Genomic DNA, 25,931 nt, shown 5'->3' with positions numbered 1-25,931 from the left:
TGCTGATCAAGAAGTTCTGGTTCTAAAAGAAATTCCTCCAAAGATTTTAAGGAGAAGGAAGGATTTTACATTTCTTGTGCAAGAGCTTAAGCAACGAGATATAAGGTTCAGATGGGAGATCCCAGCCGGGTTGATGGTGATGCATGAAGGTAAAAGGTACCGTCTGGTTACTGTGATGCAAGCGCGTGATTTTTACAATAATGTTTTAAAAGCAACCCCATTAACACTTCTGGAAGCTGCAAAGGGATCTGGAGAAGGAGAACATCAAGAGGCTGAAGATGGACAGACAGAGGAGAATGCTGCTGGAGGAGATCAAGCTATAACTTCTTTGGATGATCCCAGAGAACAGAGGGTGACGCGTGCTGCTTTAAAACGATCAAAAAAGATAAAAGAACAAGATCAGCAGAAGTCTATGGAACTTTCACAACGTACTTATAGCCAAGCAGTGGGAGGTGGGAAAAGATTTGGGTGAGGAATGTAAAATTTACACAAGCTTGAAATTTAAGAGAGAATTTTTACAAAATGTTTTATAGAGGGCATTTAGATCTTAAAAAGCTAAGTATGTATCTGAATTATTAGCCTAAATGTTGGAGGTGTGGTGATGAAGACGCAATATATTTTCATATATGGTGGACTTGTAAAAAGGTTAAGGCTTTTTGGATAAAAGTCTGGTAGAACATACAGAAGATTTTTAAACGGACTGCCGAATATAGAAGTGTAGAGAACCCAGACCTACAAAAGACCTTTTTTGATTCCCATATTAAAAGAGCTTAACACTTCTGCCTTTTCTCCAAATCTGCAATTGTAAGGCCACATTCCTGCTTCCATCTCTGCCTCTGGTGATAAAACTCTTTTCTTATTTGCAACCACATTCCTGTCTCTGATTCACATGTGTATACAACAAAGACTTGTTTCAATTAAATTGCCCAGTATATAGTTTTCCTGAAGTTGTCCTTGCTTCAAGATAGGGCCTCTGCCTTCCTGTGATAAACCTTTGCTCCTTGCTCCATTTATAACAAAGACTTGTCTTTTATATGTTTCAAGTTATGTTTCAAGTTATGACAACCCTAGTATTCTTTGTAATATAATAAGCTATGCTTTATTGTTTCCTGTAATGACCTTTATCAGTTCTCTGTTAGCATAAACTATTGTTTCCTTTGACCTCACATATGTTCATTAGCAGATGTATGCAATGAGTTATGTTTTTCCTTTATGTTAATTCCTCATGTGTACTTCACCCCTCCCAAATGAAACAGCTTAATAAAAGGAGGGTTTGTGGAGCTGTGGGGGGCACACCATCCACCCCGAGCACTCCATGTTCCCTCACCTTCTTGTATTGGTGCCTCAGTTTGTCTTACTCTGTCTCTAACTCTGCCTAAATCATCGCAGTTCCCAAGTATGACTGTTGGAACTTCCGGCATACTGGGTCGGTGGTAAAGGGCAAGATCCTTCCTTACTCAAGGTGCCCACCCTCGCGAGGGTCTCTCTAAATTCTCACCCCTGTCAAGGGGCTCTAAGAGTTGAAGCCAGAACCCTGACCGGTCGCTCATCGCAACATAGAAGAGTGGACTTTAAAGGTTTCTCACCTGGTTGAAATGGCGAAGATTTTGGCCTATTTGAAAGATTATTTGCAAGAATGCTATATTATGGAAGGGAGAAAATGGATTGAGTTTATTTAGAATAAGTATAGGGTTAAGAAGTTTTATGTAGTATTTGAATAAGTCTTCTTTCTTTTTTTCTTCTTTTATCTTAGTTTTTTATATATATATATATTTAATATTACTAAGGTTTGCTTTATCCTATATAAGCTAGAGAGTGATAGATTTTAGAGTTTATGGTTGTTAGTATATGGTTGTTTATGATTGTTTTTTATATATATACCTTGTATTTAGCTCTGGGAAGTCGGGGGGGAGGGGGGGAGGGGGGAGAGGAAGGGGGGAGGGAGAAGGGAGGGGGAGGGGGGATTTTTAAGGGAAAAATTGTTTGTTAAAACTTTTCAATAAAAAAAAATAAAAAATGGTTGCATATACAGTATGTATGACCTTTGCTTCCATAATGATATAAACACACATTAAGTTTTCTTGCCCTTACCAATCCTTGATGCTAAGAGATTGGGTGTAAATCAAGAAATCAAACTATTTCCACTTTATACCATTGTTGTACATGACAGAATCATAGTTTGGAAAGGATCTTGAAGGTTTTTTAAGCCAACCCCTGCTAAGGATAGGAATCTTCATATCATTCTAGAACAGTGATGACAAACCTTTTAGAGACTGAGTGCCCAAACTGCAACCCAAAACCCACTTATGTATTGTCAGGTGCTGAGTGGGCATGGCCCATTGACTGGGTGTGGCCAATTGGGTGGGCATGGCCCATTGGGTGGGCGGGGCTGTGGTGGTAATGGCTGACTGAATGGGACTAAAAAGTTCAATCAATCAGTTCCAACTTTGCGAGATCCTATTTTTTTTGCCCACGAGAAGTTGAAATTGATTGATTGATTGAACCTTTTTTCTTTTTTGCATATAGCAGCGGAGGCCTAAAGTGAAAAGGTTTTATAAAATCCAGCTAAAGGCCTAGGACTGGGGGTGACAGCACTGGTGCCCACAGAGAAGGTTCTGTGTGCCACCTGTGGCACGCGTGCCATAGGTTCGCCACCATGGGTATAGGGTCTCCTGCTTAAGCAGGCGTGGGACCAGAAGATTTCTAATGTCCCTTCCAACCCTATTATTCTATGTTCTGTATTCTATTATTTCTATAAATAGCAGTTAAGAAACTTTTTATAAACTTCCACTTCTAAACACATTTTTTATAACTGATCAATTTATCTGAAAATTATTTATTTATTTATTTATTTATTATTTAAATTTATATACCGCCCTATTCCCGTAGGACTCAGGGCGGTTTACATGGAAAATTAAAATACATAACATACAAATTAAAATCAGTTAAAACTATGATTAAATTACAGTCCCTGAAGTTAAACAAAAACCCAATTAAATTAAATTAGGTAAAACCCCTCAGTCTGGGCCAAACAGTTCGAAGAACCAGGTTTTCAAGTCCCGGCGAAATGAGCGAAGATCGGGGGCAGTCCTGAGTTCCGTGGGAAGTTGGTTCCATAGGGCTGGCGCGCCCACAGAGAACGCCCTTCCCCTGGGAATAACCCGCCGGCATTCCTTAACCGGTGGTACCCTGAGAAGGCCCTCCCTGTGGGAGCGCACAGGACAATGGGAAGTTGATGCCGGCAGCAGGTGTTCCCTTAGATAATCCGGACCCAAGCCATTTAGAGCTTTATAGGTCATTACCAGCACCGTGAATCTCACCCGGAGGGCAACCAGAAGCCAATGCAGCTCACGGAGAAGAGGTGTTACACGGGAGTATCAGGAAATTCCCATAAAAACTCACACGGCTGCATTCTGCACCAGTTAAGGCCTCCGAGTGGTCCTCAAGGGCAGCCCCATGTAGAGAGTGTTGCAGTAGTCTAGCCAGGAGGTTACAAGTGCATGGGTGACTGTGCATAGGGCATCTCGGTCCAGATAGGGCCACAACTGGTGCACCAGATGAAGCTGGGCAAAAGCCCCCCTGGTCACGGCTCCTATATGATCTTCAAAATTGAGCCGTGAATCCAAGAGGATGCCCTAGTTGCAAGCCCTATCAATGGGGGGGTAACACCTCACCCCCCATCATTAATGATGGAACTCCCTGGTTAACCCAAGATGACGGTATGCACAGCCACTCAGTCTTGGCAGGATTGAGACGAACCCTGTTTCTCCCCATCCAAACCCAGACCGCCTCCAGGCAATGGGACATCACGTCGAGTGCATCACTGGGTTGGTTCGGGGTGGAAAGAAAAAGTTGGGTATCATCAGCGTACTGATGATACCCCACCCCAAAACCACAAATGAGCTCACCCAGCGGTTTCATGTAGATGTTGAACAGAAGGGGAGAGAGGACTGATCCCTGAGGGACTCCACAAATGAGAGACCTCGGGGAGGACCTCTGCCCTCCCGTCAACACCGACTGCGAGCGGCCCAGGAGTTAGGAGGAGAACCACCGTAAAACAGTGCCTCCCACTCCCAACCCCCTGAGACACTGCAGTAGGATACCATGGTCGATGGTATTGAAAGCCGCTGAGAGGTCTAAAAGGACTAGGACAGAGGAACATTCCCTGTCCCGAGCCCGCCAGAGATCATTCACCAGTGCAACCAATGCCGTCTCCATGCTGTACCCGGGCCTGAAACCCGATTGGTATGGGTCAAGATAATCAGTTTCCTGCAGGAACAGAGGAAGCTGATGCGCCAACACACTCTCAACAGCCTTTGCCAAAAAGCGAAGGTTGGAGACCGGACGGTAGTTATTTAAAACAGCCGGGTCCAGAGCAGGCTTCTTAAGGAGGGGTCTCACCACCGCCTCCTTCAATGCAGTGGGAAAGATACCCTCCTTCAAGGAAGCAGATATTACTGCCTGGAACCAGCCTCGTGTCTCCTCCCGGGCCGCATAAACCAGCCAGGAGGGGCACCGGTCCAGTAAACAAGTGGTGGAGCTCAGTCTCCTCATGATCCTGTCCACGTCATCAGGGGAAACAGGGTCGAACTCAATCCAGATAACATGCTCAAGACCACTTGATTCCTCCATGTCAGACTCTGCCCAGTCAGAGTCCAAACCGGTCCGGATCTGAGCGATTTTGTCCACCAGATGATGACTAAACTATAAACTATAGTTTATAAACTATATTAACAATGCTTACATTGATTACATTTCCTTCATTTTAAAACTTGTAGAAGACATTTATATTTAAACAGCATTTTTTGTCATAAATCAATAATGTTAAATGCTCTAGCTGGACTTTTCTAGTATATGCAAAGTATTAAGTATACTAGGTTAGAATAGAAGAAGTATTAGAACAAAAATAGCATGAAATTAAAAGATAAGATCATGCAGCAAATCCAATCAGTTTCAGCTTGCTCAAAATCTATAGCATCTGCAAATAAACCTCAACTTTTTGAATGTGAAAACTGTGGGGGGAAAAAGAAGCAAGCAGCTGTTTTTTCTTTGTTGTTTTTCCCCCAGAACTATTATCTCAAGCAATCCCATTCTATGTGGAAAGAGATGGCAAAGAAATGGTCATTTTCTATCAAGATTTTCCTGTTCAGAAAAAAAAATTCTGTCTGTAGCGTATGTCAGAGCATGAAACTTTGCTTCTCTTTCATGCACTGAAGTGCTGCTCCTCTAATTCCAATGGTGCGCCGAATGTTGTTTAGTACTGGAGGATTAAGATATTCTTTTTTAATTGTATGCCCTCTTAAATCTCTGCCTCAAGTGGGACTTGCATACTAAGTATGCAGGGCCTGTCTCATCCGTAGAACCAAGTTAATCAGTATTCAGGCTGCCGATTAATATGGCCCATCCCTTGACCTAATTGAATATGTAAATTTTCATTCTAGATAGAAAGGATTCAAAATTCTAAATGTTACAAAATACCTCATGAATGCTAACTTATGTATTGAAAGGTAAAGGAATGTGTTATACATGTGATGAAAAAAAATCATTGTGAACCACTCTACCTTTTAATTCAAATCCTTTAATTGCATTTAAAGTTCAGTTATACTTGAGTCTCACATTCATGATATGGAAATATATATATTTGATCCATGTTAGCATTAAAGTATATAGTTATATTGATTGAATATCAGGGAAGAAAAAATATAGCAGAAATTATATGCCAAATGTCTTTCCATGTCATTAAAGTAGAATAGTCCTTTCTGAATAATTGGGACTATCTCCATGTAAATTGTTCCCTGATCAATCAAGAATGCTTTTTGTAGACTTATGGCTCTACAAAGAGAACTCTTCATTTACTTACAAGCTATCATCAAAACTAAAACATTATGATGAGGTAAGAAGCAGTCAGATAACAGTTGGATTGGAAACAGCCATAGATTCACAATACAGTCAGAAAAGAAATCCTTTTTCTGAAAAAAAGAATTCTCAGCTGAAAGTATGTTCATTTTTGTGAGTGGAACAGAGATAGATAAGCATTTGTGCCCCATTTTTTTAAATTAGAAAAGATAAAAATTTGGATAGTTCTTCTTATATAGGATAAAGATTTTTTTAAAAAAAAATGGTAGAAAAGGAAAGTTATAGGCTAATGCATTTAAACAGTTTTGCTTGATTACTGTATAGAAATAGGAATCTCTGAGAAAGCACCTACGTCTGTAATAAATTGATATAAATTGTTTCAGAATTCTCTGCCCAATTAGTGGACAGGTTTTTCCAAATTTCTCCAGGAGAAAAGAAATTCTCCAACAATTTGTCAAATATAGGAAACTCCCCCAGTAACCTACATCTTATGATGTAGGCAAAAGAACCGGTAGTATGATTCTGCTACTAATCTTTTCATTTGTCTGTAAATTAATCACATACTGGCATGACTCAAATAACATAAATCAAATTTGAAACTAACATATATTTCTTTTGTTATTTTTAAGTATAACTTTATATTGTTAGAGGGTTTTTTTAATATAATCCTAAAAAGACATTCTGGTTCCAATAAGACAAATATACACATATAAAATTAATTATTTTTGGTCTTTCAATATTGTCAAATCATATAATCTAAATGAAGAATTAGTATCAAATGCTTATATTAAATGCTTTAATTAAAATTAAAAAAGCAAACAATAGCATATGGAAGGAATGCATTGGTGTAAAGCAGATATTAATTTAATCTTACAATGTTGATCACAATTTTTCTGGTCCATTCTACATGTTTCAGTGTTTTGATAACTCTAAATACTGGGAAGAAGAACATATGCATTCTTGACAAACAGGGAGTGCTCAAAAGTTAGGCTGATATACCTATAACTTTCAGCTCCAAATTAAGAGTATAACAAACCCAGTTGATATAAATCAATATTCTAATGCCTGAATTTCATTTTTAAAATTAAAGTAATCACAACAGCCTTACTTTTGCTCTGATTATGTTTCTTTGTTAATGAAAAGCTCTCTGATTCCATGTAGGCAAAAAGAAAAAAGAAAAAGAGATGATCATCATAAATTCTTCCTTTTTCCTGCAGTAATTAATGCAATTTCAATTTCAAAAGGTCTCAGGGTGTTTCAGCCCAAGCTTCTATTCTTCATTCTTCTCAAAGTATCACACAGCAACCATATATCTTAAACAATAAGGAGTTTTACTGCCTTATTAACACAAGTACATGATTTTATTAAGAATTAGCACTCCCACACATTCACCAAGAATATATGGATGATACCATGTAGAACAATTAGAGAAAACTCATGAGACAATCAACAACATCTTTAAAGAGAGAAAAAAAAATACAAGAGAATAAGAAAACAACACACTTCCTTTTCTGGATATCCTTATCTGCAGAAGAACTGAAAGCAAATTAAAGAGCCACATTTATCAAAAAACAACTCACACAAATAAAGTGCTCTGCTACCAAAGCAACAACCTAGGTATCCTCAAGAGGAGCTACATAAAAGAGGAGCAAAAATATCAGGGCTTTTTTTCTCATAGAACGCTCAGAACGGAGTTCCAGCACCTTTTTTGGATGGAACCTTGTAGGGTAGGTAAGGCAGGTTGTATGACATGTGTGAGTTCCGGCACCTTTTTCTTTTACAAAAAAAAGCACTGAAAAATATACTATTGTAAACCAAACCAAGCAATCAAACCACCTATACAACATCTTCCAACAAAAAGGGATAGCCACACGATTTAATCAATTTATTGCCTTACCACCCAATGCACCTCAGATAACTACTGCAACATACAAAAATGACAAAGTTCCCATTCCAAAAAAATATCTCCAGGATAATCTACAGATTATTACAACCACTTGCCATCACTGTAGCATGGAAACTGACAAAATCCAACTCAAATATCTCAAGCAATCCTTAAAACCCCCAAATCAGGAGTTATAGGCAACATGCAGTGCAAGGACTGTAACAATCACTATGTACAATGAACAGATAGAAGACTTGCAGACCATATCTACAAGTAGCAGCTCAAAGTCAGAAAGTTCCTTAATTCCAAACACATGGAGAGACTTAACCACAGTTTCAGTTAAGCAACTTAGCGTTTTTAGATCAAACGAAATCCAAAAATGCTAAGAAGCTTGGCATTCGGACCAATCACTCATCAACAGCAGCATAAAAACCCATTTATGTACCATTCAAATGATACAATCAAAAGCCTAGAAGAGATCTCCTCTGGCAGGAGATTAGCAGGAAACAGATAATCAGAGGAGAAACAATATCATAATCAAGGCACATCAAGGAGGAAGCTACAGCCCCTTCAATTTGATTCAATCTATTTTATATAATGGGTTATTTTTGAAATGTTATATAATGTGGGCTGCCACACAAAATCTAAATAAAAAAGAATTGGCAGGGCAAGCTACTATATATTAAACACCATCAATCTCTATTCTCCTTTGCACTGATCATGCCACCAAATGAAATGTCTGCAAGAAAACAATTATGCTCAGAGAGCACCAAGATCCCATCAGTTCAACTGTGAACTACTGACATTTTCTCCTGTTAATAAAAATTACCCAGCCTAGGCTACATCCTAATAGGTACAGTATAACATTTCAAGTTATACTTGGGGTTAATTTTGAAGAAATTCCAGTTTCTAATAACACCTGGATCTTTTCTTTTCATTGGGACTCAGTGAAAAGAGTTGGAATTCCTGGAATTTATAGGAATTTAACTCTTTTTGCTTCCTTTAATTCTAGTGAAAACCACTATAATTTTTTATATACAAATTAGATTCCAGTCCTGCATCACCAAAACTAATCTTCAATACTTGTTACATTCACACATAATTTAAAAAAAAGATATAGCCATAAATGAAAAAAAGAACAACCAAGCTGCATATTATATTGAATGATGATAACTAATGTGTATAGCTTTTAAATAAAATTGTTCATATAAAATGAAATAATGGATGGAATGTCTCTTTTTCTCACTTTCTTGCTCTCTCATCTAATTCATGGGAAAAAAATTCACAATCAGGACATTAAACCTTTCTTCCATCACTACTACCTAGCATCTTTAAGATATAATAGCTTTAAAATTCCTATTTTTTCTTAGGGCAGTTGCATCTGAAGGTTGTGTCAATGTAATAGCAGTTTGGGGGCTTTGTGTTTCTATGATGTCAATTGTGCTATTAGCTGATCTGATCTATTGTTGCCCAATTTGAAAGTGCTGAAAATTTGATTTGGCTGAATTATTTTATTTTATGTATTTGATTTTGAAATTTGATTTTCTGTTTTATCTTTTCTTCAATGCTTACAAATACAACATTCATTCTTCTCATAACTAATCAAAGAAAAGCAACCTAGTATTAAGGAGAAACTTCCTGACAGTGAGGACAATCAACTAGTGGAACAGCTTCCTTCAGAAATCGTGGGCACTCCATCACTGGAGATTTTTAAGAAGAGACACTAGACAGTCATCTGTCTGAGATGGTATAGGTTCTCCTGCTTGAGTAAGGGGCTGGACTAGAAGATCTCCAAGGTCCCTTCCAGCTCTATTCTATTCTATTCTATTCTATTCTATTCTATTCTATTCTATTCTATTCTATTCTATTCTATTCTATTCTATTCTATTCTATTCTATTCTATTCTATTCTATTCTATTCTATTCTATTCTATTCTATTCTATTCATGGATTGCCTTTTGTCTACAGAAAATTTGATTTTCATTCTTCACTGATTAAATGTTACTGTAGTTACTGTTAATTACAATAACATTTAATGTTACTGTAATTGGTATTTTTATGTTACATATAATGGATATTTTAAAAGAACAGTTTTTTTAAAATCATGTCATTCCAAACTCTTCACCATGGTCTGGGAAACCTGGCATGCATGCTTTAGATATAATTCTTGCCCTAAGCTTAAAGATTGCCCACTTGTTGAAAATGTGTTCCATCTTGTTGCCAGGGTGGTAGGTGAGTCAGCCTAAAAGATTGCAACCTGAAAATATTGTTTTCTTTGGAGGAATGAAAGAAAACTATCCATGATTGATAATTTGAAGGAAATTACCTTTAAAAATTGGTAATTCCAACTGAACCACTGAAGGGATGCTCTTAACAAGTCATGTTCTTCTTCTAGACCAAGAGTCTACAAACTTGGCCCTTTTATGACAAGTCATAAAGGGCCAAGTTTGAAGACCCCTGCTCTAGAGCCATTTCTGCTTTGACTGTTAGTGGTAATTGAACTTCTAGCAATGTCTCTCTGTGACTCTCTCCTTCCATCTCTCTCTCTGTGCGTGTATGGCTTGACCAGTGAATATTGATTTCACAGGAAGGCAAATGTAGATCTTCCATGAGATTAATATATCTTTTGGAAAGCTGCCAAAGATGTGACAATGTGTTTTAAATTGCTTGGAAAGCTGATGATCTGGCAAGAAAAAAGAGAATGATCCTTGTTTAGTTCTACCAGTAATTCTTAGTTCAGAAGTTTCCATTGATTATTTTGGGGTGCAGTGATCAAAATTCTAGATAAGTATTACAAACGTGTAAGGACATTATGCATTTCATAGTTTTATTTCTGATTCCCATTTTGTTATTTTTAATTTAGAACTCAATTATAGTCCCAAAACTGTACACGATATTAACAAAATCAGTGTGATTTATTAATAGAAATTTGTAACTTGTCACATTTTACCCCTCAAAAAAGGAGGATGCTTTATATCAGAGCTCCCCAACATTTTGGGCACCAGGGACCAGAGGGTGTGTGGTTTTGAATACTGCCTGCATCCTGAGGATGGAGCTTTGCTTGTTTGTGCAGCCCACTTGCTGGCATGCTGTGGACCAGTGCCGGTCCATGGACTGGGAGTTGGGGACCCCTGCTTTATATAACAGCTGTTAAGCTGTTAAGACTTCTACTTTGGTGACATTTTATGAGTAGGAAACTACAAAATCCAAATAGGAGCTTCATTTTAGGAGAGACAAAATCAATAATATGCAATGATATGCAATATACCTGTTTTCCAGTGATCCAAATTTAGACCTCTTCATTTATGAACCAAGCAAGTCTTAATATTTTTTCTTGAAAATGCTTTAAAGTTTCACTTTCTAAAATTCAGATAAGATACATTTTCAGTTCACATTTTTTAAATCTAGCAAATTCTACCTTCTGAGCCAATACAACAAACCCAAAATTATTTTTTTAGTAATTGCATTTATGTAGCTTACCAATAGGTTAGCAATACATATACTAGATGAATGGACATATTTCAGTAGAAAAATCTAATTCTATCTGTGGTACAAGCTACACTACCTTGAATTGAAAGTTTGTGGGTTTTATCTGTTTCTTAATTCTATATTTGAGATTTCAAGGAGAGTGAGATTTTCAGTAGATTAGCTGAATGAAGTTCTTGTTCTCATATTGCATTGGCTCAGTAGTTATGAAAGATAATTTTTTGTTTGGACAAGGTATTTACCATAGTGGAATGTCTCTTCCCAATCGATTGAATGCTTTGCAAAAGCTTAGGCAACCTGTCCAAATGTTCATTACATATTTATTCCTGAATTTTAATTAACGCAAGTGAAGGAAAAATTCTTCATCTATGTCAATAGTAATGAAAATCTTAAGGGGTAAATGTTTGTAGATGAAATCACATAGAATCACATCTATATGCTCGAACTAGCTAGTTCTTGAGTAATGATCCAGTTACTATTATTAGTAATTGTATCATCTGTGAATTTGAAATTAATTAACCTACCAATCTATTAAATCAGAATTGTTGAACAAAGACAACAACTACCAGGTCTATCTGGTCATTGGGAACTACAGTATCATCCATTATTGGACAGTTTTTGTTTCTTCCTGATGTTTCTCTTTATGATGTTTGTCATAAAATTTAATACTTAGGTGAAGTTAACATTTAATGATCAACGGTCTAAATATGGAGTCAAACTACGTATGATGGGGAGAAGGTCACCACGTTTGGGTGTTTGAATTATCCACTTATAAATGAAGGTGGAGCAGACTTTTTGTCTGCCTTTAGTGGAGCCCAAATTTTATTCACTTTCCTAAGTGGAAACAATACATTAACACAATTAGCTACGGTATACCAAATTTTGCTGCCCAGTGAAGCTGTCCTTGAATAAAATTTACATCAAAATTGGTTAAAAGAAAGAACATTGTCTTGTATTTGCAGTCTATTGTTTTTATTTCAGTCCCGTTTCAATATCTGAGGAAACACCTGAGGGAACACCTGCTGCTGCATCAACTTCCCATCGTCCTGTGCGCTCCCACAGGGAGGGCCTTCTTAGGGTACCACCGGTGAAGGATTGCCGGCGGCTGACTCCCAGAGAGAGGGCCTTCTCTGTGGGTGCGTCTGCCCTTTGGAACCAACTTCCGATGGAACTTAGGATTGCCTCCGACCTCCACTCATTCCGCCGGGACCTGAAAACTTGGCTCTTTGAGCTGTCGGGCCTAGACTGAGGGGTTTTAATTGGGTTTTAATGTTTTAACTTTTAAATTTTGGGCTTTAAATTTAATTAATTGTTTTAAAAAAACTTTTAACTTTTGTATGGTATGATTTTAATTGCCCTGTAAACCGCCCTGAGTCCTACGGGAATAGAGCGGTATATAAGTCAAAATAATAAATAATAAATAAATATTAAAAGGGTCTACAGCAGGGGTGTCAAACTCACAACATCATATGATATGCCGGGACATATTGTGACTTTTTTGCTATTGGTGGCAAATGGGTGAGTGCAGTTTTGCTATGATGCATCCAGCCCGCCGGCCACCAGTTTGACATCCCTGTTCTACAGCAAAGGAAAGAAAGGGAGAAATTATTCTGATATCAAAAGGATTTGATAGGTGGACAAAAATGTCAAATTGAGTCTAAACATGTGGTTGATTGTGCAATGAACCACAATGTTAATCTGCAAGGAAGCAAAAAATCATATACTTAGTTCATACAAGATGATTGAACAAACTGAGTACAAACAATGATATAATGACAAAATATTCACTGGAACATCTGTAAAAACTTTCATGTACCAGTAATGAAAAGTTGGTGGGAACACGTCATTTAAAAAGTAGTAAAAATGAGCAAATTAAAATATTGTGGGATTTCCAAATGCAGACTGATAAAGTCTTGGTTCATATAAAAACTATGGTTGAAAAGAGGAAAGTATGGATACTTGATATCAAGATCTGAAAATTGAAACTGAAAGTGTATGTGCAAATTGGCAGTGGTAGTTCCATGGTTATCAGCCCAATGGGTGCCATACCAAAAAATCTTGGATGGCACTTAGAAAAACCTCGAGGGAAAATTTCACTCTGTCATTTGCAAAAGACCACATTACTTGGATCTGCACATATGCAATGCTAATACATTATGGCATCCTGGTTTTGAAAAGAACTCAATACATACGAAGGCTAACACTAGCTAAAGAACTGGCAACTGAACTCACATTGTTGAGAACAATAAAAATTTTGAAGAGAAGAACATGATTTTTAGATGCCAGACTTAATACATCAAAAACTTATCATTACATTTGTAGTTATGTTAAAAGAGAGTTAAAGCGCATTATGAATTTGGTTAATTGTATATTATGCATAATTTTTATTTAGAATATGATTATTGTAACTATAATCCTGTATTTAGCTCTGGGAAGTGGGGGGGGAAGTGGGGGGGTTTGGGGTGGGAGGGATTTGGGGATATATTGTAAAATTTTGTTTTTGTAAAACTCTTTAATAAAAAAAACTTATCATTACAAATAAATTGTATAGAATGAAGCATTTGAATTTTTAACTAATGATAAAGTATTATTATAATTAATGTATAGAACAGGAATAAGGTTTATTTTACACTGAACCTCTATTTATAGACAGTATTGAGTTGAATACGTTGTGTAGATACATTTTTAATAGCCTAACAAATAAGGCTACATTCATAAAAAAATAGTTCTCCTCCTTTTGCTTTGGTTCTTGTCTTTTCCTTCTGCTGAAAAGCTGCTTGACATTTTGATAAATTGAAGCAGGAAAAAAAATAGAAACAGTAAAAAGAAACTGGGTATGAGTCCCGTATATGGGTCCTTTTTAAAAAAAATTCCTCATGTCATTTCTAATCTCTAATTATTTTTCAATTATTTTATTTTTAATTATTATTTTTAAATATAATGCATTCTTAACTGCTTTCAAAAATATTGTTTTCTGCAAGTCTCTATTTTATTGTTTATCCTCAATGTCAGTCCCATTGCTAATAATATAATATAATATAAATAATATAATATAATAATATAAATCCAATTAAATAAAATAAAAATAAATAAATAAATATTATGGTTTTAATATGTTTAACATGGATAGTTATGGTTTTTTTTTCCTTTAAGTAATTTCCCCAAATCACAATTCTTTTTAAAACCATAATGGCTATAAGAGAACAGTTTTCATCATCTACCTATAGAGATTTTATTTGTCATTTTCTTAAGAGCATTAGGTTGTTATGGTACGGTTCACAAATTTAGAAGTCTTGGCTATATATGTTTTCTCTATTTCATTGACTATTTTATTGTCTGTTTTAGATTTTGGGTGAAAGTGGTTGTTTTTTTTTTGGAAGAGAATAAAATATGTTACAATGCACTAGTTAAACAATAAATATACAGTATCTTACTTATATTTTATAAAAAAGGCTCCATTAACATTAAATTGGATTGGGACCTAGAAGAAGGAATATTGTGAAATTGTCTTCGAACAAAGAAGCTCTGCTTTATCCGGACATGTTCCAAGGACAACCGAAATATTATTTTTTTCTGAATATTATAATATTAAGTAACTTCATTCCTGATATGAATAATGATTAAAAACAGAAATTCTACTGGATCAGATTAAAACTGCATTAACTATTAACTTACTCTTTTGCATACAGTATTCTCGGAAGTTACTGCATTACAAGTTTCATCCTTAGTGGGAATTTTCAGATGCCAAACAAAACTGGCCATGTGTTTCCTGGTTATCACTCTAACTGAAAGTGTCAAACACACATTGTGTAAAAGTAGAGAAATGGAAGTCACATAAAATCTTGTCCTGGATGGCATGATGTGATATAACATCTGTATCTCTTTGGCCTGAGAGCTTAAGGGAAAGTGAATGGTATGTACCATTCAGATAACTTCTCCATAGTAAATGAAATGGCTCTTGAAGATGTAATCCTCAATACTGTGTCATATTATCCATGAAATTGTGGTTCTACTTCAGTGTTCATTACTAAGAGTGGTTGAAATATCTGCTCTAGATGTTTTCTATAAATTATCTAGTCCAGGGGTAGGCAAGCTTGGCTCTTTTATGACCCGTGGACTTCAACTCCCAGAATTCCTGAGCCAGCAATGCTGAGGGGAAAAGGAGAAGTTTCCAAGCTGAGCCATGCTGGCTCAGGAATTCTGGGAGTTGAAGTCCATGAGTCATAAAAAAGCCAAGCTTGCCTACCCCTGACCTAGTCCATGCTTTACAATAATTGTTCCTTATTTGATGGTCACATACACATAGATTCTCACACAGAGACATAGCCATATACATACCATTTTTTTCTCCATCAAAAACCTTCAGATTTGAAACTGAGTGCTAACACAGTGTAACCTATAACAATTTGCTGAACTTGTATGTCACTATGGATTTAGAAGTCAGAGTTCCTGCTCTGCCTGCATTAACATGATTCCCATTATTCTGAATACAGTAGTTGGCACTTATATTGCTGAAGACAGAAACTTAACAGGTCCACAATTCATCCATCATCACTGTCAGCTGAGATATCTCTTGGCAATATTTTATCAACATTGTCTTACAACAAGAAGAGCATATCGGTGCAGCTTCTTGTGTTGTGTTGTTATCAAGCACAGAAACAACATGCAATTCAGTTGGTGAAAGAATTTTGGCTTATGCAAACATGTTACACGACTTTTATGAGGCCAAACTGATAGTCCATATTCTTCTACAAGAAGCAAGCCTATTCCTATATTTTAGAAGGTATTTGGACATATATAAAAATCTAATATAAAAATGATTGGTTAGAAAATTGTTAAGCAGAATTCTGACCCATTCATTACTTTGCAAACCTATAACATATTTAGAAGCTAAATTTGTAATCTTATCCCCATCTGCCAAACAAGCCCCATGTGAAATTAGTTTGCTTATGAATAGACAAATACTAGTGGTTATGAATAGACAAATACTAGTGGTTAAGTAAGGACACTAGTTTTAATCAGATTTGAAAAGTTATCCAGAATGTAATGCAACATAGTTTGTTTATTAAATTCTCTCTGTCTCAGAAAACTCAGCAACAAACTGTAGACCTAAAATATTAATAAGGCTCATAGAATTCAAGTGAGGTTACTGCTGAGTAAGCAATGAAAACATTAGGATGCCCTTCAAAATATTTCCATTCAAATAAAACGTAAAGTCCTTTGCACCAGGCTACCTGATGTGAGTTGGAAAAATCTGGGCAACTACTACATGGAAATGTCATTCTGGATTTTTGCAGCTTCGAAATTCTAGTCCTATCTCGCTCCCAGTAAAGTGGGAGACTACTCAGATACCTTTGAAAAGCATCCTTTTGAATTCTGAATATCTTTGTAATGCCTTGTTTTGGTCTCATATTAATCTCTTTCATGAAAGCTGAAATTCACCATTCTTGCATGCATTTTGTCAGGGAACCTTCAATTAATTGATGATGTGACTTCACCTCTTCAATCTCTATCTGGGCATATTCCTACCCAACCCAAGCTTGACCTTAAATAGAATAAAAACTGGGGCAAGAAGTATGTCATTTATAAATATATAGTAGTATGAACATCTTTACAACTGTGTAAGATAGTTACTAACAGTTGGATTTCCAGGGCGGCTAGGGATGAAGGGAGCAAAATATTTATACAGTATTATTAAATACAATTCCTCCCTTTATCTCACCTCCAGGATTTGTCAATGCTGTTAGACCAGAAGGATTGAATTCAGTTTATTGATAAATAAAGCATGTCATGTCTTCCTTGGGTTCCTTGGGAAACAACGAGATATTGCGGACGTTATGACTACAGAGCTGTGGCCAGAAACTAAAGAATGAAATAGAATCAGTCCCTGTAAACCCTTCACTCCAGCTCCTTTGTAATATAACACTCGCTGACTTCCTTGAACAAGTTTTTTTATTCAACTATCTTGGTGGGATTGGTTTATTATTGGCTTTTGACCCTGCCTAACTGACTCTTTCCTCTTTCTTGTTCTGAATCCCTGCAACTACATATGACAAAGGAGAGAGAGAGGGGGGGGGAGAGAGATTAAAAAAAAAACTAACCATAGTTCTTTTTTAAGGGATTTTCTAACTGAAAATTGCCCAAGAAAATTATTCATCCTCTTAGCTAGCAATGTACTTTCTTCATTCCTCTGCAACACAGCTATTTTTCCTGAAGGAAGGATTTATAGCTGTTGAGTTTTTTTTTCCTCCAAAGGCAATGGCTGGCATTTCTCTTCTGAATGTTTTAAGCTCAAATCTATTGTTCCAAAGAATTGGAATTTATCCAACTACAAAAAAATTCAATATGGTGTTTATATGTAGATACCTGGACAGAAAAAGAGAGAGAGAAATCAAATTCTGACTTTTATAGTGGTGGTTTGGCTGAAAAGTGCCTTGAATGTTCAATGTTGAATAGAAGATTAAAGGACCAAAATGTCTTTTACTTACCAAATTCTGATGTTAATGTTAATCAGAATTCCTAATCTCTTCCATCTTATGAAATTTATCCGGTTTTAAACAGTACTTTAAATATTTAGCCTTCTAATTTTCAACGAACATGGTATGTTTCTGAACTGACTCAGGATCAATATTGCATTTTTATGTGTCTACCATTTATTTTATAAACAGTGCAATGAAATAGAAATTTCAGAACAAAAAAAAAGAATAGAATAATTGTGCCTTTTTTATGAGAACTACAAACTGCTGAATGACATAGCTTTTTGGTGAAATTACCCAAAAGCAATCAATGTTCAGAAAATACTAAACTGGACTCAAACAATATTTGCATTTGATGATTTCTTATTACACATGAAAGCAAAAATCACTGAGCAAGCTATTGTCATGGTTCCGACTGATGAAACTCTTCAAAAGAACTTTGAGGCATTGTTTACCTTAAAGAATCTTTTATTCGAGTAGCGTAATATCGGCACTTACATAATCAAAGCCAAAAACTGAATTCCCCTCCGCTGGGCACATAGTAAGTAAAGGTAAAGGTTCCCCCGCACATGCGTGCTAGTCATTTCCAACTCTAGGGGCCGGTGCTCATCTCCGTTTCAAAGCCAAAGAGCCAGCGCTTGTCTGAGGACCTCTCCGTGGTCATGTGCCCGGCATGACTAGACGCCAAAGGCGCACGGAACGCTGTTACCTTCTCACCGTAGTGGTCCCTATTTTTCTACTTGCATTTTTACGTGCTTTCGAACTGCTAGATTGGCTGAAGCTGGGACGAGTAACAGGCGCTCACTCTGTTACGCGGCACTCGGGATTCGACCCGCCAAACTGCCGACCTTCTGATCAACAAGCTCAGCGTCCTAACCCACTGAGCCATCGCACATAGTATCAAAGCACAATTCCCTCCCTCCTCCAATTTACAGTCATAAATCACATTCCCCAATTAGCTTGAAGCACGGTCTTCCTCTCCAGCTTTCCAGCCTTTAACAGCTCTAATTTCAACAACCTGGATTCTCACCCTAGGTTCAGTGTTGTTATGTCTAGCTGTACTCTCATTCACATCCCCGCTCTCCAGCATCATCTAACTCTAAAAGTGAAAGGAAGAAAATGGCTACATTCCCAACTGTTGTCAATGCAAAAAACATCTGATGTTAGCAGCGTTGACAGCTATAATGCAATGCAGATTATGTCTGTGACCTCTAATTTGCTGATATGACCTATCTTGATGAATGGTACTTTTACTATTTAAAACTTTTTTTGAATGGAATTCTGTGTATATATATATATATATATATATATATATATATATATATATATATATATATATATATATATATATATATTTCCTTATTGACTGTGTAGTATGTCACTCAATTTTCCTTTACATTCTTATTGAAATTAGCTGGGTTAATTTAACTTTAAAATTAACTTGGCTTGGATCTAGCCAATAAATTCCAACCACAGAAGGCTTTTTCTGATCATTTGAAGAACAGTATACTGAACTAAAGTGATATAGTACAGGTAGTCTTTGAGAAAGAATTGTAATGGAGCCTTTTGGTCATATGTCACATTAATTGTTAAGTAAAATGTATCACCTAATGACCTTCCATCTCTGTTCTCTCCAGTGAAACATAAAACAAACATGTAGGTTGTTAAGTAGAATGTCAGGTGCCTCCTGGGTTGAAGAGGCCATTGGGGGTCTAGTACAAGCCCAGACTTGCCTGCCCTGGCTCTCCCAAGGCCTCTCCTCTATTCCCAAGGACCCCATGCTCTGCTTCCTACACCTTGGGTGCCAATTGGCTTTTTCCCACTACCACCCACAAGATGGCAGCCACATTTGGATCTATGCAGTGTGGCCTGGGGACACTTGGCCTTCCCGCCTCCTATAACATGAGGTCTAGAGAGCGTCAGAAGGTAAGTGAGAGATGTGATAAGTATGTGTGTGTGGGGGGAGAGGCCCAAGCACTGCAGGCTTCCAGTGGGGTGGGGTGGGGAGAGAGAGGCAGGAGGGCTCTGCAGTAACCCTGTGGTGGGTCACAAGTGCAATGACTGCAGGTTTGCCGCATATGTCATAATTTTGAAATGGGGTCATAAGTAGCTTTTTTTGGGGGGGGGCGGTCTCAATTTTGAACATTTGCTAAATGGCCTGTCGTACCTCAAAGATTACCTGTATCTGCTTTTAATTCTTATGTTTGTCTTTTTCATTTATTAGTATAATTAGTGAATGCAACCTGGAATCATTGTCCTTTTGGGTTTCTATTTTTGGCACTTCTTTATTTAATAAGTGCCAGACTTTACTATGTGTCAAGGTTGGATTTTGAAGCTTTAGGTCATCTTGGGATATTGCAATAAATTTCAGTTTTTTCTTTTTGTTTTCCATTAAAAGTGGTCCCAAAAATCATCCAAAGATTGAATATTAATTAAAATGATTACCGGTAATCTCATAAAGTAACTGGGTATAAGTCCTGTATATGGGTCCCTCTTTTTATTCCTCTTGTAGTTTCTAATCTCTTTGAATTATTTTTCAATTATTTTATTTTAAAATATAATATATTCTTAACTGCTTTCAAAAATGTTGTTTTCTGCAAGTCTATATTTTATTGTTTATCCTCAATGTCAGCCCCATTACTAATATTATGGTTTCAGTATGTTTAACATGGATGGTTATGTTTTTTTCCTTTAAGTAATTTTCCAAAAATGCAGCTCTTTTTAAAACCATAATGGCTGTAACCAGGGCTTTTTTTCTCATAGAACTCTCAGAACGGAGTTCCGGCACCTTTTTTGGATGGAACCTTGTAGGGTAGGCAAGGCGGGTTGTTTGACACGTGTGAGTTCCGGCACCTTTTTCTTTTACAAAAAAAGCACTGGCTGTAAGAGAACAGTTTTATCATCTACTTATAGAGATTGTGTTTGTCATAAAAATTAATGAATTTTATCTCTAGAATATCTCTCTGGTCATATTCCATAATATTATTCCATAATAATTTTATTAATTGAAATTTAAAAATACAAAAGTAAAAAGCTAACATAAACTTAGAGAAATAAAAAAAGAAAAATTAGGAAGTGAAAAAAGGAAAAAAAGGAGGGAGGAGAAAAGAGAAAAATATATAAAAAAGGAAGAAGAATAACAACAAAAGAAATGACTTTCTCCTTCCTCAAAACCAGTATAAACATTTTCAATAACTCCACACCTATATTTATCTGTTGGCAAATATTAAGCCTCATCTTTCAATCTCAATCAGCAAAATCCATTAGCAACTCCCAGAAATAACAATGTACATACTTTAACTTTAAACAAGTAAATTAGTTTTGGATTTCTTTCCTTTCCTTTACAGGATATCTTGACATTTTTTGTAAAACTCGAAAGGGGGGGGGGGAAGTCTTCTTCCTACATCTTATCTCAGCTCTATAAATAAATCTTTAAAATCTCTCCTTCAACTAGAAACAACAATTAATTCCTTCAAATAATATTCCACCAATTAATTTCCTAACATTTTCTCTTCATCTCTTCTCAATTTTAATACCATAATTCATCACTTTCCTTAAAAATATGACAAAACTCTTTTCTGCTAACATCTATCAACAAATCTTTAAAGCCTCATTATTCAATCCTAGTCATGAAAAATCCATTAAGAACTATTGGTAAAAAAGAGGATTATGTACAGCCATGTTCTGTACCAGCCTGCTACCGGCCCTGCAGAAAAGGCAACCCCTTTACAAATGGCAAGAGGCTGGAATTACGCCTGCCAAATTTATTACTACAAAAACAAACAAGACACGAACCAAGAAACAGGAGCTTTAAGAAACACGAACTATCCTTCAGCAAACCAGCCCTCCCCACACATTCCCCTTATATAAAGTTCAGGGCGTGGCTTCTCTCTGCCTCCTTCCGAGAAGCCCCATTGCCTTCCTCTGTTTACTCCTAATTGACTGCCTCCTGCGTCGGGTGTCCTTGAACAGGGCCAGCTATGGGTCATCTTCATCCACGCTGTCAGGCTCACACAGCTGGGTCTCCGTGGTGACCAAGTGGGAGGGGCCTGGCTGAGGACTCTAATCAGCAAGATCTTCAACCCCCTCAGCAAGGTCTTCAACACCCCCCTCCTCCTCCTCTGAGTCATCCGACCCAACTGCCGAACCCACAGGCTGACCCTGAATCACAACAAGCCAGTGCTTTTTTTTGTAAAAGAAAAAGGTGTCGGAACTCACACATGTTATACAACCCGCCTTGCCTACCCTACAAGGTTCCATCCAAAAAAGGTGCCGGAACTCCGTTCTGAGCGTTCTATGAGAAAAAAAAGTCCTGTGTACAGCTTAATCTTGATTGAATAGGCCTAGTTTATAAACTTGTGTTTTAGTTTTAAAGAAGTTGATTATTCCTTTTAAGTAATGTTCCAAAAACTGATTTCTTCTTTCTTTTCCTTTTCTCAGGAATTCCTTCATAAGTATAGTACGTCACTTTTGTGATTAAAGCTGATTTCATTTATAGATCCTGTACAACATTTTTGCCAATATAGTTCTTGTATTTTGTCAATTTTATATTCATATCCAAACAGCCTAGTTTTCAGTTATATCTTTCCCTCTCTTCTTTTAAACCTATTTCACTGTGTCAGAAGTTCTGTGTGCATTGTTGACAAATATCCTTAAATCCTTCCAGAGTTAAAATATTTTTAAAAATAGAGTTTTTAGTTATAATATTTAATTCATTCTGGCTGCCTTTAGCAAACAGCCTTCAATCTTCTTCTATCATGTTTTTCTCTCATCCAGAACATCGAACAGATTTTTTATTTAAACTTAAATCTTAAGATATTTTAATAAGATTTTAGACAATTTTCAAGACGTATTCTTATAACTTTTTGATGTCTTGTGTCCAGTCAATTTTGCTCCAGTCCATTTAAAACTTTTCAAAGTCAACATTTAAATCACCTTTTCACTCCTTATTTCTTTAAGTTTTAAATTAGTGTAATTTTACATATATATTTTTGCTGCAGACTGGAAGAAATCATCCAGTAAAATGAAACCCATCCTTCTGAATTTCTTAATATACACAATACAATTTAAAAGCCATTCCCAATAAAAATGATTAAAAGGGGGAATGGCGAAGCCTTTATGAAAGGCTCCAATTGCAGCTTGCTTGGCTGTCTCGCCTGACTCTGAGAGCTCTAAAACCTACTGGAAATTACTGGTTTGTGGTCCCAATCTGGGGTTTTGGATTTTTGCAGGCCAGACCTTTACCATCGTAAATTGGGTCAAATTCCTTCTTTTATTACACTTCTTCCTTGAAGCCTATTCCTTTTTTTTTTCCTGATTCCACAGAAATTGCAAAGTGAAGGACCTTTCCCTTACAATTGACCTTGAAGGGAACCAATGACATACTACATTCTTTTGATCTCCCTCTGTTTATTGGTCTTCATTCTAGGCCATTGCTTTGTTCAAATGCTGGTCCAGTATCTTGATACCTGTCTAAAGTCTGGTTCTGATTTTTTTTCCTACAGCTTATTATATCAACAGTTCCAAGAAGTAAGTGTAATGCAATTGTACCTATGCATTTTATCATACCAGTATATCCATAGGGTATATTCATATTTTTCATAACACTTGTGATCTCTAGTACTGTCATTTTATATCCTACAAAGAACTGCTTTCTGCACTGGAAAAAAAATGTAATATGTGGAACAATAATTCTTCTGCAGTATCCTAATTTCAGTCTGGATATAATCGATCCAGCTCCTAACACTGGACATTTCCCCTATTTTTTATATTGCTATATCTATATGCTTGGATGATTTCTTTATGTATGATTGTATGTATGGGTGTAGCAGAACTACAGAACAGTAGCATGGCAAAGACAAAATTATTATTGTTGTTGTTGTTAGTTGCGAAGTCGTGTCCGACCCATCGCGACCCTATGGACAATGTTCCTCCAGGCCTTCCTGTCCTCTACCATCTTCTGGAGTCCATTTAAGCTCACGCCTACTGCTTCAGTGACTTCATCCAGCCACCTCATTCTCCGTCATCCCCTTCTTCTATTGCCCTCAATCTTTCCCAGCATTAGGCTCTTCTCCAGTGAGTCCTTCCTTCTCATTAGGTGGCCAAAGTATTTGAGTTTTAGCTTCAGGATCTGGCCTTCTAAAGAGCAGTCAGGGTTGATCTCCTCTAGGACTGACCGGTTTGATTGCCTTGCAGTCCAAGGGACTCGCAGGAGTCTTCTCCAGCACCATAGTTCAAAGGCTTCAATTCTTTAAAAATTACTATTAGGTATATCTGAATTGTTGAAGATCTAACAAAAGCCAAAATAAATGTTCTGTTGCTGTTACTGCTTATATCATCTTCTAAATGTACTTTCATCAGTCCCTTCTAAAATCTTTTGAGAGAGGGAATTTGTGATTGTGTCTTTATGTGATTAGTGACTTGATTCTGAAATTCTGAAGAAATGAGCCTTCCAATTGGGGCCAATGAGATTGCCTCAGATCACTTTACTAATACAAATATGTGATGCTTTTTATGTGATGCTATTGTTGAAAGGGACGCGGTGGCTCAGTGGGTTAGGACACTGAGCTTGTCCATCAGAAGGTCGGCAGTTTGGCGGGTCGAATCCCGAGTACCACGTAGCAGAGTGAGTGGCTGTTACTCGTCCCAGCTTCTGAAAAGTGGTAGACATATGCCAAGCTGTATTCCACTCCACAGGTTTCTTTGTTTTTAAAAAGGAAGGTAACACCAGTAGGACTAACATTAAAAGTGTGGCAGATGACAACATAGTCCAAGAGACTTAATCACATTATAATGTAATGCCTCATTACACCAGAAGCTCCCTTCACTCCCTATTTTTGGGCACTGTGGAAAATGAATCCACAATATGACAGCTCTTCATATATGGGATGACTTCCATCGTGGCTCCTCCTAGCTTTCTCTACTTAAGGCTAAACATAGCCAGTTCTTTTAACTAAGATTTAAGACTTAACCTTAAAGCCCCTCGTCACTTTTGCTGCTTTTCTCTGTAACTCAGTTTGCCAGTGTCTTTCCTACATTGTGGCAACACAAAATGGACACAATATTCTAGGTATGCCTTGCCACTGCAACACAGTAGAGAATGACCACTTCCTGTGATCTTAGCATTATTATACTTCGCTGGATGCAGCCCAAATTCACATTAGATCATTTGTCAGCTGCTGAACATTGCTGGCTCACAGCTTAATAGCATTAAATTCTATTGATTCTTTTTTTGTGCCAGCATCAGAGTTTGTGGAAGAAACGTTTAAGTAGATAGATAATTTTTATTGTCATTTATTTACTGAGGGCACATTGGCACACATTAAAAATGAAATTTTGTTGCTCACTCTCAAAAGTGTACACATATATAACAAACATTTAAACATGCTATATACAACATATGTATAAACTTATACTCTCACATATATATAATATATAAATATTAATCACTGTCCATCTTGAATACATAGCGGAAAGAGGAAGCTTTAAAGTTCACAGGGTTATTACTGTATGGAATGAAACTATGACTGAATCTGGATGTTCTGCTTCAGATACCACAAAGCCTCTTCCTAGAAGGTAACAAGGAAAACAGGTCATGAAGAGGATGTGTAGTGTCCCAGACAATCCTGTGGACCCTGCTCAAGCAACGCTTACATCCTATGTTACTGAAATGGAAGGGAGGGAACTGCCAATAATCTTTTCAGCCATCCTCACCACTCTCTACTCCACCTTCCTGTCTGAAGGAGCAATGCTTCCAAGCCAGAATGTAATGCTGTATGACAGGATGCTCTTGATCATACCTCTGTAGAAAGTGGGAAGATGTGCTTTTCTCATGCAGGCGCTTCTGTGCCCGCTTCACCATGGTCTCACTGTCTCGTGACCAAGCCACCCTACTCGTTAACTGCACATCCAGGAATTTGATGCTGGTAACCATATCCACAGGTGAATCATTAATACACAGAGGAGTGTGGCCTGCCTTTTCTGAAATTGACAATGATCTCTTTGGTTTTACCAATGTTTAAAAACAGGCTGTTTTTCTTACACCCTCAACCTCCTTGCTATAAGCACCCTCATTGTCATCTTGAATAAGGCCCACTACTGTTGTATTGTCTGCATACTTCACTATATGGTTGGTGGCAAACCTAGCACAACAGTCATAGGTCAACAGGGTGAGCAGCAGCGGATTTAGGACGCAGCCCTGAGGAGAACCTGTGTTCACACATACTGGGC

This window comes from Vipera ursinii (assembly GCF_947247035.1).
Source record: "Vipera ursinii genome assembly, chromosome: 7".
Taxonomy (NCBI): Eukaryota; Metazoa; Chordata; class Lepidosauria; order Squamata; family Viperidae; genus Vipera; species Vipera ursinii.
The sequence above is the reverse complement of the archived record's forward strand: the minus strand, read 5'-3'. Positions refer to the sequence as shown.